This window comes from Marmota marmota, unplaced genomic scaffold, assembly GCF_001458135.2.
Source record: "Marmota marmota marmota unplaced genomic scaffold, marMar, whole genome shotgun sequence".
Taxonomy (NCBI): Eukaryota; Metazoa; Chordata; class Mammalia; order Rodentia; family Sciuridae; genus Marmota; species Marmota marmota.
The window spans coordinates 12827938-12849008 of record NW_026000241.1 but is presented as its reverse complement, the minus strand read 5'-3'; the positions used below and the strand labels follow the sequence as shown (position 1 = coordinate 12849008).

General features: G+C 35.6%; 1 protein-coding gene across 1 annotated transcript in view; it reads right to left on the bottom strand.

Annotated features, from left to right (window-relative positions):
• The window catches only part of Ulk4 (unc-51 like kinase 4), a 522779-nt gene that overhangs the window by 177883 nt on the left and 323825 nt on the right, over positions 1-21071 (bottom strand).

Genomic DNA, 21071 nt, shown 5'->3' with positions numbered 1-21071 from the left:
ATGAGCAGCTCCGTGGTCTGAAAGGGCAGGGAAACAGTCCAATGAGCATCACCGCAGAGGAGCCAATCAGCTAGATGTTGCTGGGNCAGGACCTTGGTTAATCTCTCTGGAATCCAAATCGGCTGCTGTTCTCCCTGTGGAAACACACAAACAGACCCCCGACTCCAGACAATTACTGGGTCAGGACCTTTCCATTGTCCTGTTAGAATATCCTTCCAAAGTACCTTGGGCTTATGTACATTTTTTGGACACATATGCCTTTCCGCAGCACTAAGTCCTGATGAATCCAAATTTAAAAAGTTTAGAGTAAAAAGGGTTATTTTAAGTTTATCTTTGGGGAATATATACCCCTTCCCAATTCCTTCTTTTTGCTTTAATAAGTACATTTTAATAGTTTGATGAGCTCTTTCAACTATGCCTTGTCCCTGTGGATTGTATGGGATTCCTGTTATATGAGTAATGCCAAATGTTGAGCAAAATTGTTTAAAAGAGGTAGAAGTATAACCAGGGGCATTATCTGTTTTTAACTGTTTTGGAACACCCACAGTGGCAAAATTTTGTAAGCAATGAGCTATAACATCTTTAGTTTTTTCTCCGGCATGAAGGGAGCCCATCAAAAATCCAGAAGAAGTATCAACTGTAACATGCAAATATTTTAATTTTCCAAATTCTGGCAAGTGTGTGACGTCCATCTGCCAAATATGGTTAGGTATCAATCCTCTAGGATTGACTCCAAGATTAACTTGTGGTAAAAAGGTCACACAATTTTGACATTGTTTTATTATTTGTCTAGCTTGTTCCTTAGTTATTTTAAAACGCTTTTGTAAAGTATTAGCATTGACATGGAACTTTTTATGAAAATTTATAGCTTCTTCTAGTGTAGAGAAAATATGTATGTCATGTGTAGTTTTATCTGCTAAATCATTGCCCAAACTAAGGGCTCCAGGCAATCCTGTATGTGCCCTGATATGTCCTATAAAGAATGGATCTTTTCTGTCCCAGATTAGACTTTGTATAGTGGAAAGCAAAGAGAAAACAGTAGAAGAAGGCATCTTGCTATATACACTTACACATATATGTATGGCTAACTCATTGTTTCAAAGGACTGCAGTGTCTTATTTTAAAAATAAAATTCCATAATATCATTAACAATCCCTAGAAGGAAAAACTGAAGATCAGCCACCGTGTGGTTATTGTGCAGGAAACATTCCACCAATTCCTTCCCTGGAGTTCCAGACACAGTATAAAGAAGGAAAAGAGGGCACTGCTCTGAGAAACACCATCTCACATTGGAAAACCACAAATGGAAGTGATGATGCCTCATCCCAAGGATAGTTTCCAGGAGCTGGGCTGTACCAAGAATGAAAAAGCAAGGGATGGCCAGAGAAGGGAGACTTGGGGGAGAAGGGCTTCAAGTGCCAGCTCCAGGCCCAGCCCCAGCCAATCTAGGCTCAAGAATGGCTTTTGCCTGCACTAAAACTTTTTTTTTTTTTTAAACTTGGCCAGTTTAAGTTTCTGATATATGCAGTTATGAGTCTTAAACAATACAATGAACTGGAAAGTTTTTTGTTGTTTTAAATCTTCTTTTAATGAAGGAGATTAACAGTCTCCAGTTTAATAGTTTTAATTTGACTCCATACATTATTTTTTCTCCCTCCTTCCTTTTCTTTCAATCTGTTATTTATTTATCATTTTTATAGGAATCCAAAGTTGTAGAGCAGTCCCTGATCTCTTTCCTCTTCTCCAGAGGCAACATCGTTCACATTTTTTACTCAATCTTATTTTCTTCTAATATATTAGCAATGCTCTATCAATATTCTTTTTAGTTTCAGGCATATTCCATTGACTTCCTATTATGGAATAGGAAAATGCTGCTCTCTTTCTCCATTCCTATCTCACAAGTGCACAGTTCCCAATCCTACCTCCTCACTATGCTTATCTCTTACTTTTGATCAGATGAATATTTAGTAATTATATTGATATGATTATATGAACACTATTCCCAAATAAATAATGTAGGAAATTATGATTATTTTTGCTTTTACTTTTTATCCTCCCTGGAGTTAATAATTCATAAAACTCATTGAAATGGTACTTTGACATCACGAAGGCTGAAAAATGTCCACCCCCCACCTCCACCAATCATCCCACTGAAGATATATCCACACATTAACTTCTGGAACCTTTGAATAGGATCTTATATGACAAAGGGGATTTTGAAAACATGATCATAAATCTCAAGATGGGGAGATTATTCTGGATTATCTAAGTGTTCATAATGAATCACAAGGGTCCTCATAAGAGGGATGCAGGAGATCAGAATGAGCAGCAGTAGGAGTGGTGACAGAGATGAGAAATTTGAGTATTGCAAGAAAGGGACAATAGTCAAGGAATGCAGGTGTCCCTGGAAATTTTTCAACTTGATTTTTTTTTCAAAGCAAGGAAACAAAAAGCTTCCAGAAGCAATGAAATCCTGCCGACACCTGGACTTTAATCTTCTGACTCCATAAGAGAACTTTAGTGTTGTTAGCCACTAAATTTATGGCCTTGTTACTATGGCAACAGGGGACTATGGAGGAAACAAAAGCAGTTGCCTTGGCTTGGTCTGCCATCTTTACCAAGCAGTCCTTAGCTACTGTTCCTAGTAAAAAAGATGTACTTTTGATTTGGCATCAACTGATAAACTGAGAATTTAGAGAAGCAGTTTGATAATACTGGAGACATTCCATATTTAATATATTGTTTTATTAGGAATTTTTACAAATAGGCTAAATTTTGGTTGGACAAAACAGGAAGAAAACAGCATTTTTCAAATTATAGTTAAAAAAAAATCATATTGGACTGGGAGCCTAGAGATGCAGACCCCGATCCTGCACTACAACAACCTGTGCTACTGAGTTTCAATCTCCTTGTGTTAGTCAGTTTTGCATTACTGTGACAAAATATCTGAGCTATCAACTTATAAGGAAAAAAGGTTTATTTTGGTTTGTGGTTTCAGAATTTCAGTCTGTGGTTACTTGGTCCTATTGCCTTTGGGCCTGTGATAGCACAGTACATCATGAGGAGGAGACAGAGGAGGCCTGTTCATCTCATGGCATCCAGAAAGCAAAGAGAGAGAGAGAGAGAGAGGAAGGAGCAGGAGTCCCAATTACCTTCAAGGGCATAGCCCCAATGATCCAACTTCCCTCTACTAGGTCCCACCTTCTAACGGTTCCACCACCACCAACACAGCACAGGCTGGGCACCAAACTTTTAACATGTTGGCCTTTGTGGGATTTTTCATTTGAAAAAAAAAAGCTTCATGTGATTTCTGATTTTATTATTGTAAAAAACAATGTGACAACTGAATTATATTTATCTTTAAGCCTGTTACAACTCTATATTAAAAACTATTTCCATATATTTTCAATAAAGTCACAGAAGAAACCGTGACTACTATTTGTAAATCAGTAATCAAAACCTAAACACAGACACTGCAATAAGGCAGTACAGAGAAACTTTAATAACAGCAAATACCTCCATGATCCTTACCAGGTGCCAGCTATTATTCTCAGTGACTTAACCCACATCCTTCAATAACTCCATTTCAAAGGATGAAATTCAGGCTCAGAAAGGTAGTTTGCCACAGCCATGTGGCTCCATGGTGTGTGTTAGTGCCCACCATGTGAGATTGCTTTTCTGTAACTAAAAGGACTAGAAATAGAAAAGGAAGAAATTAAGATTATCTAGTAAGTCTGAAGTGTGAATGTAAAAAAAAAAAAAAAATCAGATGTGTATTTAAAAATAAAATCCATGACAGAAAAAGATATGAAAGATAAAGGAGAGGGCTTCACTTGAAAAGCCGAATCTCTCCCATCATTAGAGAAACACAGGACTTTTAAAATAAACAAAAGTAAATAAAAAGAAGGGATACAGAATCACTATGGCACCAGGCATTCTACCTTAAAAACAAATCTGCTTCATAGAAATCATACTTTGCAAAACTTATTTTCACATTTGTACACAGCAGGTGTATCGTCCTATGACAATATTCTACTTCAGTGGCATCTTTCTGCAATAGTTAATTAACAGGTGCCAGTCACAGCAAGCCCATGCTGGCTGATGTTGCAGGAGATGCAGAACCACATTAGATATTCAACACCAGTGTTGTCAAGAAAATGACAACAATCAACAGGGAGCACATTTCATTTTCAGTTGTTTGGTGGAGAAAATAAATATTAGTTACAAAGAATCTGAAATGCAGCTTTTACATATCAAGCTTCCAAAGAATTTGAAGTTACACTGAAAATCAATTCAAGTTATAAGGAGACTTCTAAATGTTCACTTAAACATGAATGTAAAAGATGAAGTTGGCTGAAATAAAAACACAGGGGAAAAGAATTAGGAAAATGTGGTTAAAAGCAAACAAGAATAATACAGCCCTTATTCCTTATCTCCTTGTACCTGATTCCTATGTGCTCTTAGCATATTCAACCTTCTGAAAAACTTGCATTTCCTTAGCTTACTGGACACACTACTCTACTGGTCTCCTCACTGACCACTCCTTCTCAGTTTCCTCCCGTTCACCCCTAATCAAGTATATGTTCACTCATCTGGTGAATATCCACTTTCCTCCTCAACCATTAATTCTACAGGAGCAGGAAACATATCAATTTGGGTTACTTCTGTATCACTTAAACTTTCCATTAAGACTCATAGTATAGTATGTGCTTAAGTAACATGTGCCAAGTTATTGACTTGACAACATGACCAAAGGAGGGCTTCTTCTAGGAACTTGTTGATTATTCATAAGAAATCCCATTATAATTAGGAGATGTGCAGAAATGAATAAAGGTCACCCAAAGGAGAACAAGCAGAGGCTGTTCAGAGGTTGCTAGAGTAGGAGACTTGGTATCATCACTTGGGTTTGGCAGAAACTTGAGGCAGGTAGAAATAGAACAGCTTTAAGAAAAAAGACAGGAAGCCTTTTGACCTTATGAATGGAAACTATAGGCATGGGGAGGCTAGAGGTAGGTAGCCTAACTAGAAGCACAGCATCTTTTTATTAATTTTCCAAACATGGGAGCATATTTGGCTTTCTAGGGTTGGTCCCAAGCTGATAGCTGGGGAAAAAGTTATAAAGTAAGTTGAAGTCATTGACCAAGTCATGTGACTACCTCGGGGAATTGCTACAGAGGTGGTGGTTTGGCTTCCTGGGCCAATCACTATGGAGTTTGCAGATCTGAATTATACTCTCACTTATCATCTGGCCACATCTATTTGTAGGTTATCTCTCAAGGGTAACACAAGACGAAAATCCATTAATGTCAGGAACAGAAAATAAAGCTTATTCTCCAAATTTTCTCTCAAAATCATGGAGGTTTAATTTTGCCAAAGCAATAAGGAAATGAAATAAACTAAAATACCAAAAAAAAGTTAAAATTATCATTATCTATAGATGATGTACTTGTGAACCCAAAGAAATAAAAAGAAACTGTTACCAGTCAATGCATAGCATTCCTTAATATAGACAATGCCCAATAGAACTACCTAATTTTTTAACATGTAAAATATTTTTAAACTTTTTATTAACTCATTGTAACAGTGAGGTTCATTCAGACAATCATACATGCATAGAATATAATTTGCTCCATTTTAGTCTCTAGTGTTCCTCTTTCCCTTCCCCCCTTCCTCCCCATAGTCCCCTCTCTTCTACCCTACTGGTATCCTCCTTACTTTTTTTTTTTTTTTTTTTGGTATCAGGGATTGAACTCAGGGGCACTTAACCACTGGGCCACATCCCCAGCCCTATTTACTATTTTATTTAGAGACAGTTGCTTAGTGCCTCACTAAATCTCTATAGCTGGCTTTGAACTCACATCCTCCTGCCTCATCCTCCCAAACAGCCAGGATTACAGGTGTGCAGTTCCATACTGGCTTATCTACTGTTTTTCAAAATGATGCTTTGTAGACATAAAGGTAGAATTCACTGTGTTGTGTTCATATGTGTACACAGCATAATTTTATTAATTTCATTCTGCATTTTCTCCCTTTTCCCATCCGTTTTCTCCCCCTCAATCTCCTCCCTCTACTCCATGATTTTCCCTCCTTTTTCATGGTATATGCACCTCTCCCTCTTAATTTTCTCTTCTTTTGCTTTAGCTTCCTCGAATGAGAGAAAACTTTTGACCCTTGATTTTCTGAGTCTGGCTATTTCACTTATCATGTTGATGTTCCCCAGTTCCATTCATTTACTAACAAATGTCATCATTTCATTCTTCTTTATGACTAAAACTCCATTGTGTATATATACCACATTTTTTTAATGTATTCATCTATTGACAGGCATGTGGGCCAGTCCCATGGCTTGGCTACTGAGAACTGTGCTGCTATAAACACAAATGGGGCTGCATCCCTGGAATAAGCCGATTTTAGATCTTTTGGACAAATATTAAGGAGTGGGATACCTGGGACGTATGGCAGTTATATATTCCTAGTCTTTTGAGGAATCTCCATACTGCTTTCCAGAGCAACTGTACTAATTTGCAGTCCCAATAAGGTATCAGCATATCTTTTCCTTCCATATCCTCACCAGCATTTATTATTATTTATACTACTAATTGTCATTCTAACCTAAGTGAGAAAATCTCGATGTAGTTTTAATTTTCCTGATTACCAGGAATGCTGAACATTTTTTTCATATATTTGTTGGCCATTCATATTTCTTTTGAGAAGTGTATGTTTAGTTATTTTTACCATTTAGTAATTAGCTTATTTGATTTTGGTGCTAAGTTTTTTGAGCTTTTTATGCATTCTGGATATGAATTCCCTGTCAGAGGAGTAGCTGGCAAAGATATTTTTCTCCATTTTGTAGGCTTCCCTTCATTCTCAGTCATTTACTTTGCCGTGCAGAATCTTTTTAATTTGATGTTATCCCACTTATTAAGTCTTCCTTATTTCTTGAACTTTAGTGCTCTTGATAAGGAAGTTGATACCTATACCAGTATGTTGGAGTGTTGATGCCAATATGTTGGAGTGTTTTTGGTTGCAAAGTTTCTGGTCTAATTTCTAGGTCTTTGACCCATTTTGATTTGACAGGGTAAGAGATAGAAAGCTAGTTTCATTCTTCTACATATGGGTAATCCAGTTTTTCCAGAACCATTTGTTTAAAAGGCTATATTTTCTCCAACCATATTTTTGGCACTTTTGGCAAGTATCTGATGACAGCAACTATATGGGTTTGTCTCTATGTCTTCTATTTCCATTGGTCCTTGTGTCATTTTTTATGCCAATACTATGCTATTTTTGTTACTGTATCTTTGTAGCATAAATGGAGATCTGGTATTGTGATGCCTCCAGTGCTGCTCTTGCTTAGTGTTACATTGGCTATTCTGGGTCTTTTACTTTTCCAAATGAATTTTAGGACTGATTTTCTAATTAAGAATGACACTGGTATTTTGATGGGGATTACACTGAATCTGTAAAACACTTTTGATAAGATGGCCATTTTGACAAAATTAATTCTGCCTGTCCAAGAACATGGGTGGTTTTTCCATCTTCTAAGATCTTCAATCTCTTTCTTCAATCTTCTATAGTTTTTCTATTTTTTTAATTCTTTTTTCTTTCTAAGGTTATTGTGAATGGGATAGTTCTCCTGATTTCTTCCTCAGGATATTCATTATTGGAGTATAGGAAAGGTATTACTTTATGAATGGTGATCTTGTATCCATCCTGCTTCTTTCTGAATTTGTTTATCAAATACAGAAGTCTTCTAGTGAAGTTTTTGGGTCTTCTAGATATAAGATCATGTCATCAGCAAAAAGATAATCTGACTTTAATTTTTTTAATTTACTTCTCTTGCTTGATTGTTCTGGTTAGAGTTTCAAAAACTACACTGAATAGGAGTAGTGAGAGTGGATACCCTTGTCTTGTCCCTGATTTTAGAGGAAATATTTTCAGTTTTTCTCCCTTCATTATGATGTTGGCTTGGATTCTGTCATACATAGCCTTTATAGTGTTGAGGTATGTTCCTTCTATCCTTAGTTTATACAGCATTTTTAACATGAATGGGTGCTGTTTTTGTCAAAGGCCTTTTCTGCATCTATTGAAATGGTCATAATTCTTGTCTTTAATTCTATTTATAGGGAGATTTACATTTATTAATTTGTGTATGCTGAACCAACCTTGCACTCATGAGATAAATAAAACCTACCTTCTTGAGGTGTTTTTTTAATGTGGTTTGCTATTATTTTATTAAGGATTTTTGCATTAAGGATGTTCATCAGGGATATGGATCTGTAGTTTTCTTTCCTTGATATGTCCTTGTCTGGTTTTGGCATTAGGGTTATACTGGCCTAGAGAATGTTTTGGGGAATATTCCCTCACTTTCTATTTCAGGCAATAATTTGAGAAAGACTGGTGGTAGTTTTTCTATAATGGTCTGGTAGAATTCTGCTGAGAATTCATCTGGTCCTGGGACTTTCTTTGTTGAAAGGCTTTTAATTGCTGCTTCAATCTCATTGCTTGATATTGTACTGTTGAGAATTTCTATATTTTCTTGGTTCAATCTGAGCAGGTCACATATGTCTAAAAATTTGTCAATGTTTTCTAGATTTTCTAATTTACTGGAGTATAAATTTTCAAGATAGTTTCTAATACTTCTTTGGATTTCAGAAGTGTCTTAGTGAAATCTCCTTTTTCATCTCTAATTTTATTTAGTATTTTGGGGTTTTTGTTTTGTTTTGTTTTGTTCTTTGGTTAGTTAGGCTAAAGGTTTATCAATCTTGTTTATCTTTTCAAAAACCCAACTCTTTGTTGCATTTATAATTTGTATTGACTTTTTATCTTTTCAAAAAGCCAACTCTTTGTTGCATTTATAATTTGTATTGACTTTTATTCTCTATTGCATTCATTAAAGCTCTGATCTTAATTATTTCCCGTCTTTTACTGAAAAATAAGTTTCTTCTTCCTTTCTAGGGTCTTGAGGTATAGTACTTAATTATTTGGGATCTTTTTTTTTTAACGTAGGCACTTAGCACTATAAGCTTTCTTCTTAGAACTTCCTTCATACTATTCCAGAGAATTTGATATTATATCTGTGCTCTCATTTGTTTCTAAGAATTTGATTTCTTATTTCTTCCATGATTCATTCCTCATCTAAGAGTATTGTTCAATCTCAAGTGTTTATGTGGTTTCTATCATTTTTCTTGCTGTTGATTTCTAATTTCATTCCATTATGATCTGAAAAGATGCACAGGATAATCACAATTTTTAAAAATATTTGCTAATACTTACACTATGACCTAGGGTCTATTTTCGAACAGGTTCCATGAGCCACTGAGAAGAAAATGAATTTAGCTGTTTTGGGGTGAAATATTCTATAGATGTTTGTTTTAGTCTGCTTTTTTTGTCATTGTGACCAAAAGACCTGGTCTTTTAAAGGAACCACTTTAGAGGAGATTTTTGCTCAGTTTTAGAGGTCTCCGCCCATAGATAGCTGACTCTATTCCTCAGGGCCTGAGATAAGGCAGGATACCCTGGCAGAAGAGTGCAGTGGAGGAAAGTAACTCAGGAAATGCCCACTGGGAGAGGGGGAGGGGTGGGAGAGAGAGAGACTGAGACTTCCCTTACCACTGACACAAGATCCACCTAAACCAGCTACAACCTACCTGCCTATAGGTACCACCCAGTTAATTCCTGTTAATAATTCACGGATTAAGCTCTTACAGCCCTGTCATTTCACCTCTAAACCTTCTTGCATTGTCTTACACATGAGATTTTGGGTGAATGTTCAGTCCACTTATAGTATTATTTAGGTTGGAAGTATCTATTGATAGTACATCTTGATAACATACTATTGGTGAAAAGGTTTTCCTGAAATCACCCAGTATTATTGTATTGGGATCTATCCAGGACTTAACGTCAAGCAGTATTTTGTTATTGTCTTTTTTAGGTAATCAGGGGAACTGATATTTGGGACATAAATATTTACAATTGCTATATCGTCTTGTTGGACTGTTCCCTTTACCAGTAGATAGTGACCTTCATTTCTTCTGATTAATTTTTGCTTGAAATCTCCTTTGTTAGATATGGAAATAGCTACTCCTGCTTGTTTTCTGACTCCACTTACATGGATTTTTTTTATCCTTTTATTTTCAGCCTATGAATATCTTTGCCCATGAAATAAGTCTCTTGCCAACAGCATATAGCTCAAATTTGTTTTCTTGTTGAAGTCAATTCTGCCAACTACATCTTAATTCAGAAGACCATTTATAATTGATGATAATATGAATAGAGGCTTGTATTTCCTATTTTGGTTTACTTGCTGTATTTAATTTGGTTCAAATTTCATTTAGCTAGTTGCTATCCTAGAGTGTTTCATCCATTTCGGAACTCTGGGATTTGTTTTTGAGTTCTTCTGTATGTGGTGTATTTTAAAATATTTTTATAGCGCTGGCTTAGTGGTCCTGAATTCTTTTGTTTTATCCTTATCATGAAAAATTTTTATTCTAATTCTGAAAGATAGCTTTGCTGAATATAGCAATCTTGGGTGGCCACTGAGAGCTTGGAAAATTTCATGTCAAGCCTTCTTTGATCTTACGGTCTGAGTTGAAAAGTCTATAGTGAACTCTACTGGCTGACCCAATGCTTTTCACTGGTATTTTGGTGTTGATGCTTCTTTCTTGATCTTGTCTATTTAGGGTCCTATATGCCTTCTGTATGTATATGTCTGTCTTATTTCTATTATGTGGAAATTTTCCTGTTACATCTCATTGAGATGCTTTATCTCTATGTTCTCTTCTGTCCAAAGGACTTTCAAATTTGGCCTCTTGATGTTGTCCCAGAGTTCTTGTATATTTTGATCATGATCTTTTTTCCTCCCGACTGTATACTGAGTTTTTGAGTTCATATATTCTGCCTTCAAGGCCCGAAGTTCCTTCTTTGAGCCCTGAAGTTCTATTTTCTACATAATCTAATCTATTGGTGATACTTTTAAGTAAATTTTTAATTTGATTCATTGTGTCTTTCATTTCCAAGTCCTGATTGATTTCTTTACAGTGTCTCTATTTCTTTATTAAAATAGTTTTTTACCTCTTGTATTTGCTCTCTTAATTTGTTCCTTAGATGATCTTTTAGCTCACAGAACATAATAATTAGCCTTTTAAGTAGTCTTTCTATGGAATTTCATCTACTTTCATATCAGTCAATTCCTTTTTTGTGGAACTGTAAATTTTGGGGAAAAACTTGGTTTTTTTTTTCCTCATGTTTTCAGAGGTCTTAGACTTGCATATCTGTTGAGACGGATTCTTACTCTTATTAGGATGTATCCTTCAGTGTTTAGTTATCTTTTCTATTCTTGAGACATTTCAGTTTTTTTCTATATCGGTAGACATTCAGTAGTGTGACCCAAAGTCCCATTCTAGCTGTTCCTATCTTGGTGCCTGGTTGTTGGTGTTGGTTATTGTACCTCCTATTGAAGTTGAAGTGGTTGGAGTTTGAGTGGGGCTAGTTTGTGCAGAGAGTTGGATTTCCTCATAATATGGCTGAGTTGTGAGTGTAGTTCAACAGCAGGATCTCTAGCCTGTGAATTTGTAGTGTCTCAACCCTCTCCAAGTTCCTCTCGGTAAAGGGGGCGCAAGAAATAGCAATAATGGTAACAACCAAATAAGCCTTAAAATAAATGTCAGTTGTTCCATACAATTATAACATTAATTGCCACTTGAAGAGAAATAGGGGGTCAGCATCAACAATAAGTAGACATGAACTAAATCTAACATTAAATGGCAGTGTCTACTATGCTATCCACTGTATTAATAAGCACATCAACCTGAATGTTGGGGGTAGAAACTATATAAACTAAATAGTTCTATCAGATAATGAAATTAGAGATCCTTAACATGAAGAGAAAATGGGGTAGGAAGGCAAAAGAATTTGAAATATTTAAAAGTGAGCAGAGGAGACACAGTAGAGAAGTAGCAGGTGATGGCTATAGAGGAGAAGCAAAAAAAAAAAAAAACTAAAATTAAAGAGTGAAAGGAAGAAGGAACAAGAAAATTTGACTATTAGAGGGGGGAGAAATAAGGAGTAATAAGAGGAACCAAAAGAGACATACCAACAAAGAAATAAAAAATCAAACCAAAACAAACACACATAAAATTTTATCCTCCAAAGTAAAAACAAGGCTAAGTAACAAAGAGATGAGGAAAAAAAGGCAATTCATATGAAAAAAAAAAATTCACATGTTCATGCAGACATGTGTGTGCTCACACACACACGAATCTATCAGAGCAACAAGAACACACACATACAGACATATGTAATGGAAAAGGTTAAGAAAAAAATTATTAATGAGAAATGGAAAGCCTTGTCTCCACTGAGGTGATCAGAGAAAAGGATGATGTACTGTCAGAGCAGGGCTGATGTAAAAATATAAACGGGAAGTTCCAGCAGCTGAGGTTTAGTTCTGACTGTCTTTTCGAACTTTGTAAAAAGATATTTAAGATGAGGTACATACCCTCTGTGGCTGGGCTATGTAAGTGCTATATAAAGAAGAAATGTAACACATTACAGAAAGATTCAAAGTGAGAAGTGAGACTTAAATAAACTGAAAGGCATATGGTCTTCAATGGAAAGTATCCATAAAGACACAAATATAATACAAACTGGCATATAATTAATATTGGTGATCAAAATCTTACTAGGATTTTTGGAGAAAAATTTTATTTGAAAAGATAAATATATAAGAATAGGTAGGTTTTTTTTTAAAAAAGAGAGTAAGTCCCTACCCTATCAAACATCAAAGTATATTCCAACACCACAATAATTAAAATATTGTGATTCCAATACAGGAATTAAAAGCTTTACCAATGGGGAAAAAACAGAGTACAGATACAGATAATCAGGAATGTGCATTAAAAATATGTGAGTTCTTATATAAACAAGGATGTGAAAATATGAATTTTAAATTCTATATTTTTCTTTTTTTGTGGTGCTAGGGATTAGAACCCAGGGCCTTGTGCATGCAAGGCAAGCACTCTACCAATGGAGCTATATCCCCAACCCTTGAATTTTAAATTCTAGAAGGAATAGTACTGGTATAACTGCTTAACTATTTTAAAAATTCAGGAATAAAACCCTACATTTCACACTATTCATATAAATGATTCAGTCTGATTGGAGCTTTAAATATAAAAACCAAACCCTCAAGTGGGGAAGGATATCAAAAAATGTGACAGAAAACATTGATGGAGTGGACAATGAAAAGTTTAGAATTACTACATTTCAAAAGACTCAATAAAGTTAATTCATTTTTTAACTTATGAAAATGTGTTAATATGCATAATACACAAAGAGCTCTTACAAATTGCCAAGGAAAAGATAAATAGCCCATTTACTCACAAGTAAAGCATAAGACAGCTATTTACCAAATAAATACAAATGATCAATAATTCTATGAAAAGTGCTCATTTTATCCATTAAAGAAGGCTACTTGGATGAGCAAGTGAATAAAGAGACAAGAAACCATTATAAATGATGATGTAGAACTACTTATAATAAAGAAATATGTCTAAAACATAATATGGATAATCAAGTTAGAAAAATCCATTTTTGCTTTTTTGGCATATATATTACAGGCATTTGAAAGTAACTTTTGTAATTGAATCTTTCCTATTTTTCAAGCACTGTGTCTTTGCCACACATTATTTTATCTAATGCTCCTAAGGCACTCAGCAATTATTTCCACCACTTTGAGAAAGCAGCTTGTTCAGAGCTGGAAGTAAGTCACAAACCCTGGCAAGCTACCTCCAGACCTGATTCTGCCTCAGAACCTAATGCTGCTTAGTAAGCGCTACACATATGGGTAACTCAGGTCATCTCTGGGGAGATAAGTTCACTTTTAACTTCATACACTTCTGCATTATTTAAATTTTTATAATGAATATGCATTGCTTTTGTGATTGGAAATGATACAGATATTTTACATCTTGTAAAAAATTAAAAAGAAGAATGATTGACAGTACTTTAGCATTTTTAAATTGTGGATAGAAACTCAATTTGCTAAGGAGTAAGGCTTCAGTTTGAGCTTCTACAATACCAAATGAAACTTTTACTGCATTCTGATACTTTCGTGAGGTTTTCAAGAAAGTTTCAAGTGTCTGAGGTAAGAAAGCTAGATAGCAAGAAAAGAAGTATGACTTGGCTGGTTGTGGGGCACTAAAGTGCTGGTTTTGCTTATCTAACTGAGATGGCTTCGGCTCAGGGGCAAAAATGTGAAAATCAAGAATTTGGTTCATGGAGCTGAGAAAGGACATTCTTGAGTGATCCTTCCTGGAGGTCTCACAGTAAGAGGGATCTCATTTCTTTCAGGAGCCACCCTTCCCACTTAGACTTCATCTCAGTCCCTTCAGCCTCCTACAAACCCTTTTCCCTAAGTTACCGACTTTCCTATAAGTTTCCTTCATCTCTCCCTTTCATCTGAGAATATTCCAATTTCTCAATTCCTAAGGAAATCAACTGGCCTTGGTGCCCCCTTAAAATATCATCCTATTCTTCTTCCTTTCACTAACAGTGTAGACAAATGTCCCTTTTTTATTTTTTGCACCATTAAAGGTATGACTAGAATTTTCAGAGGTTATTTTACCAGCTTACACTTCAGATCTGCTTATTTATTCCTTTTTTCTTTTTCTTAATTATTTTTCAGTTTTTGATAGACAAAATACCTTTATTTTATTTATTTACTTTTATGTTGTGCCAAGGATCAAACCCAGTGCCTCATATGTGCCAGGCAAGCACTCTACCACTGAGCTACAACCCCAGCTCCAGGTCATTTCTTCTTTATTTTATTTTGCAAAGCATTTGTTTTTATTTGGGCTGTGGGCTGTTGTCTCTAACATGGGAGCTTAGATCCTCAGGGTAAGCAGTTAGAAAGGGAAGATCACCAATCAGCTGGAACCTGGAGCATAAGCTGGAATCCCACAAGGATGACTTGAACCCTGCTTGTTCCCTTCCAGAGAAGGGAGGTCAAGATCAGTGGTGGTCCACATTTGACCCAGTTATCCCTCTCCTCCATCTATACTCAAAGGACTTAAAAACAGCATACTACAGGGACACAGACACATCAATGTTTATAGCAGCACAATTCACAATAGCTAAACTGTGGAACCAACCTAGATGCCCTTCTATAGATGAATGGATTAAAAAAAATGTGGCATATATACACAATGGAATATTACTCAGCAATAAAAGAGAATAAAATCATGGCATTTGCAGGTAAATGGATGGAGTTAGAAGATAATGCTAAGTGAAGTCAGCCAATCCCAAAAAACCAAATGCTGAATGTTTTCTTTGATATAAGGAGACTGATTCATAGTGGGATAGTGAGTGGGAGCATGAGAGGAATAGACGAACTCTTGATAGGGTAGAGGGGTTGGAGGGGAAGGGAAAGGGCATGGGGTAATTAATGATGGTGGAATGTGATGATCATTACTATCCAAAGCACATGTATGAAGACATGAATTGGTGTGAATATACTATGTATACAACCAGAGATATGAAAAATTGTACTCTATATATGTAATAAGAATTTTTGTAATGCATTCTGCTACCATATATAAATAAAAAAATTTACATGAAAAAAAAGATAAATGGTGGTCCAGATGTTGCTATGTGTCAACAAGGTGAGTCATGAGAGCAGCCACAGAAGTCCCTTATGGTTCCTTCTCTCCCTTCATTTACCCAAGTAGTTCAAGTGGAAAGAAAGTCAATGTCTTCATAAGGAGCCCAGAGAACTTAATGAGAAAACTGGTCATAGGCCGGACAAGAGAGTGGAGGCTATTAACACAAAAGGAGGCAGCAGTGTGTGGTTTATAGTCTCAGCACAGCATCCTCCTGTCGTGATGGTGTGTTTGGTATTCAACACGCATCTCTTGAGCAGCTCATATGGTGCATTCTTCTTTTTTATTTCTTTTTTTCCTTGCTTTATTTTATTATTATTTTTTTAATTTCTCATTTTTCTTTTTTTAAAATTTTGATTTGTTATATATGACCACAGAATGCATTACAATTCATATTACACATAGAGCACAATTTTTCATATCTCTAGTTGTACTGCAGCTTGTTTCTCACATTTTTGTTGGGTTCTCTGTTGCTTATCACTAACTGACTGGAAACACAGTCCTTATGGATGTAGGAATGGTAACTGGGCCTTCTGAAGACTGATTGTCTAGGGGGCAGTGGTTTGACTGAGGGCGTGATCTAACTCATGCTCTCATTCTCTTGCTTCACTCAGTGCCTCGCAATCAGTAAAGTGGAGCACCTCTAATCCTACTAAAAGTCAAATCCTACTAAAAGCCCAGTGAGCTGAAGAACAGTTATATCCCCCTTCCTGGCATAATCTTGCCTCCTCATGACACTACCTGAAAAGGAATGAATGCTTTCTCCTTAAGCTTCATACCCCTCTCCATCCCATACACACACTAACTACAAATCTTTTCTTCTCTATTTAGGAAATGTACCCTCTGTGCTGTTGTATTTTCAAGGAAGTGAGCATTAACACACCCTAAGAGTTGGTACACTGGTACACACAGATTCTGTTATAGTTCAGTTACTCAATTCATCTCAATCAGGAAAACTTCCCTCAGATGTCACCTCCTGCCAATCTTGACCAGAAAAATTCTAATCTCTAGATTCTAAGCATCATAAAGCCCAAAACACACTAATAATAATTTACACAGGACATAACACATAAAATTATCACATATGAATTCTCTCTTTCCTTACTTTAATTACTAAACTATTGCAGAGGACCTTTCGGAACAGGCCAAAGCCATGATGAGGTTTTCCTATTCCAAAGCCATCATTTGAAATCTTGGTGGTAATACCATCTTCTCCCTCTCAACCCAAATGTCTGTTACTCAGTCTCCTTTTCCGTGTCTCTAAAACGACTGTGTGCTACAGCTCCTTTTCTGTTCCAGTTTTGATATTGGACACCACATGCCAAATTTACTGTATTAGCGTTCCTTCTACCTCTGCTTTCTGTCCCCAAATAGGGTAAGCCTAATCTTGCTCATTATCAATGACATGATATTGTCTCACTACTACGAGAGCCTGAGCACTGTGCCGTCACTTACCTGGGCAAGTACAAGTCCTGCCCAGCATTCAAAACCCTCCACTAGTTCCACCATAGACCACACCTCCAGCCAGAACCCACCTTCCCCATGTTCAGTCCTGCCTCTGTGCTCTGTTCCACCGCTCCCTCCAGCTGAGGGGGGCTTGCATCTTTTGCCCACAGTCTTTGCCTCAGTTCAAGGTGTTCTACTTTCTCCTTTCTCCTTACTTTCAATTTCTGTTCATATCCTCAATTTCGATCATCTTGTATTGATTTTTTAATCCTCTCACATAAAAAAGCCTCTTCCCATCTAAACTGCAAGTTCCTCAAAGGAAGAAATACTTGTAGAATAAAAAACACATTTAAAAATATTGAATATATATATTTGAACTGAGAATGTGCTTTTTGAGCACTATCTGCAATGTCTACCATAGTCTGGAATACACGTGTTAGTAAATAATTTTTTAGTTGTAGAGGGACACTATCTTTATTTATTTTTATGTGGTGCTGAGGATTGAACTCAGTGCGTCACCCTCATGAGGCAAGCACTCCGCCACTGAGCTACAACCCCAGCCTCAGTAAAGGAAATTGACTTAGATAAGAGACTGTGAGACTTCTGGCGGTAAAAGGAATGGACAACGACTTCTACATCATTCTACCCAGAGTATACATCAGTACCTAACACCCACCAGCACTCAAAAGATGTCTGTGTGAATGATAGTGAAAAAAGTAGATAAAGGAGGGGAAGAATATCTAGGTAAAAGTTATGAATATCACAGATTAGAATTTTTGCAAAATGAAAAAGATCAGTAAAAATGAGTACTAACCACTCAGAAGATATAGGATTCTACTGGTAATAGCAACAACAACAACAAAAGATATCTAAGAATAAGTTTAATAAGAATTCTACAAGTTCTATATAAAGAGTTAAAACACTATCAAGAACAGAAAAATAGATAAAAATTAAGAAAGTCATAGGATGGGAAAACTCAGTATTAAATAACTACCAATTCTTAAATTAATCTATCAATTCAAAGTAATAGCAAGAAAAATAGAAGTCAATATGGTTTTTCACCAGACAAGCTATTTCAAAATTATTATGGAAAAAATTAGAAAGCAAAATACTAAGAAAACTGCTAAAATAATTGGATGCAGAAACTACGGCAATGAAAATTTAAAACACGGGTTGGGGTTGTAGCTCAGTGGTTGAGCGCTTGCCTAGCATGTGTGAGGCACTGGGTTCAATCCTCAGCTCCACATTAAAAAAAAAATAAGTAAAATAAAGATATTGTGTCCATCTACAACTAAAAAAAAAGATTTTAAAAAAAGAAAATTTAAAACACGTAACCATACTGCAAAAATTCAAGAGTTTCTCACTGACACATGTATAATCAAATTAAAGGAAAAAAATGAAGCCTAAAATCTATGCAAAAAATCAGTATCAAAGCGTGACAATGGAGAAAAGATGAACTGTTAAGTTGAGTGCTGTTAAAAATGCGCAGTCATAAAATAATAACTTCTATACTGAAGACAAATTGCAGGTAGATCAACTATCTAATAATCAAATCTGAATCCATACAATTAGTAGAAGAAACAATGGTCATTTTATATTTTTGAGTTAAGAAAGCATTTAAATATAACATCAAATCCCAAATAGAATTCAATTTTTTTAAATATTTATTTTTAGTTGTAGTTGGACACAATACCTTTATTTCACTTATTTATGTTTATGTGGTGCTGAGGATGGAACCCAGCATCTCACAAGTGTGAGGCGAACTCTCTACCACTGAGCCACAACCCCAGCCCCTCAATATGGTTTTTAACTAGCAAGCTATTTCAAAATTATTATGGAAAAAATTAGAAAACAAAATACTAAGAAAACTGCTAAAATAATTGGAAGCAGAAACTATGGCAATGCAAATTTGAAACTTATAAATTAAATTTAAGACTTACAAATATTTAATAAAAATCCTATTTCTGTGATAAAACATTAAACTCAAAAGACAAACAACAAAGTGTCAATCTTTGTATAACATATCACAAGGATCAGTTTTCATTTATGTGTAAAGAATTCAATGTTAACCCTACACAAAATATATGAGGGAACTGCTTCTCAAATGTCAGACAACAAGCTGTTCAAGGCTCTGACTCTTGTGCAGAAAATACATGAAATGAGCCCCATACTCTCCCTGGCTTTTTATCTGAAGGAACTTTCCAGACTAAGGTATAGGTGGCAGGTCCCAAGCAGAGCATGGCAGTCTTACTTTGCTGTGGAGAAGTTGGAGATTGGACTTAGTGTTTGCTTAGAGAACTAGGTTTTCTAGGTAGAGTAATGAAGAGGGTGGAGATGCTCAGAAAAGGAGCTTAGGACATCTGCAGGGTAGTACCCTAAAGTGTCAGACCAAGTACTAAGATGTGGACAAGATTACAGGAGTTGTGGTAAGGAGCAGTATCCTGAAAGTTGTAAGCTGCATGGAGTCTGAAGATCTCACAGATCTGGGGGACAAGTTCTGACAAACCAAAGGGAAAATATTTTGCCAAATATTTGAGTATTTAACTGAGACCCCATGGTAACAAAAATTAAAAAGAAGCTTGGAAAGATTCAAGCTAAACCACGATTAACTAAATGGCAACTGGAAAAGAACTCAACATTCTCTAAAGATAACAAAATACAAATTCACAATATACTCTGCAGAACTGCCAACTTGCAATACAAAATTAGTATTCATATACAGAAACAGGAAAATGTAAACTGTAACTAGGAAAAAAATGAATCAAATAGAGCAAAATAACCCTAAGTTATCCGGTAGTTTAAAGTCACTAGTGACAGTATATGGAGAGATATAAAAGGAAATATGGTCATAATGAATTAACAATTATAACTCTTTCAGACATAAAACCTATAAACCAAATGGAAATTCTAAAACTAAAAAGTATATTATCTGAATGAAGTATTCTCTAGTTGGGATGAAGAATAGACTAGAAACAACAGAAAAAAGCCTATAAACCTGAAGATTAAGCTATGAAATTTTCCATTCTGAAGAGGAAAAAATATTAAAAATTTAGCAACAGTGATCTGCTGGATGATGCCAAACAAACTAATATAAACATTTTATATACATAATAACTGGGGTTTAGGATAAAGAAGAGAGAATGGAGATATAAGAAATAAGGGTCGTGGTTTGCCAAATTTAGGAAAAACAAAATATATACTTGTAAGTTCAAGGAACTCAGTAAACCTCAAACAGAAAATTGTAAATAAGATTATATTTAGACACATTAATAGACAAATATCTGAAAGTCAAATATGCTATGCCAGAGATAAAAGACTTTTATATTGATTTAAAGGTCAATTCATCAGGAACACACAACAATCTTAAATATAAGCACAATTAATAACAAAGTTTCAAAATGCATAAAGCAAAATGTGATTTAAGTAAAGAAAATCTGTATTAACTGGAGATTTAAACATTTCTCTCAATGATAGAAACACCGGGAAAATCTCAGTATAAACTGGGTGTGGTGGCACATGCCTCCCAGGCTCCCAGTGGCTTGGGAGGCTGAAGTAGGAAGATCACAAGCTCAAAGACAGCCAGCCTTAGCAATTTAGTGAGACCATGTCAAAAAAGAAAAATAAAAAGAGCTGGGGATATAGCTCAGTGGTAAAGTGCCCCTGGGTTTAATCCCCCTGCACAAAAACAAACAAACAAAAAAACAAAACAAAAACAAACCCTAACTCAGTGAAAAAGAAAAATCAGCTATGAAAAATCTAAATAGTACTCTCAACCACCCTGATATTGATGACTTCTAAAAAGTGCTATGCCCAACAACAGCAGAATACACATTATTTCCAACTACACATCAAATATCCAAGAGATACTACATGCCTGCCTGAAATAATGTCTTAGTAAATATTTTAAATTGAAATCTTACAGTGCGTTCTTTCAACACAACTGGAAATAGATCAGAAATTGTTATCAATAAA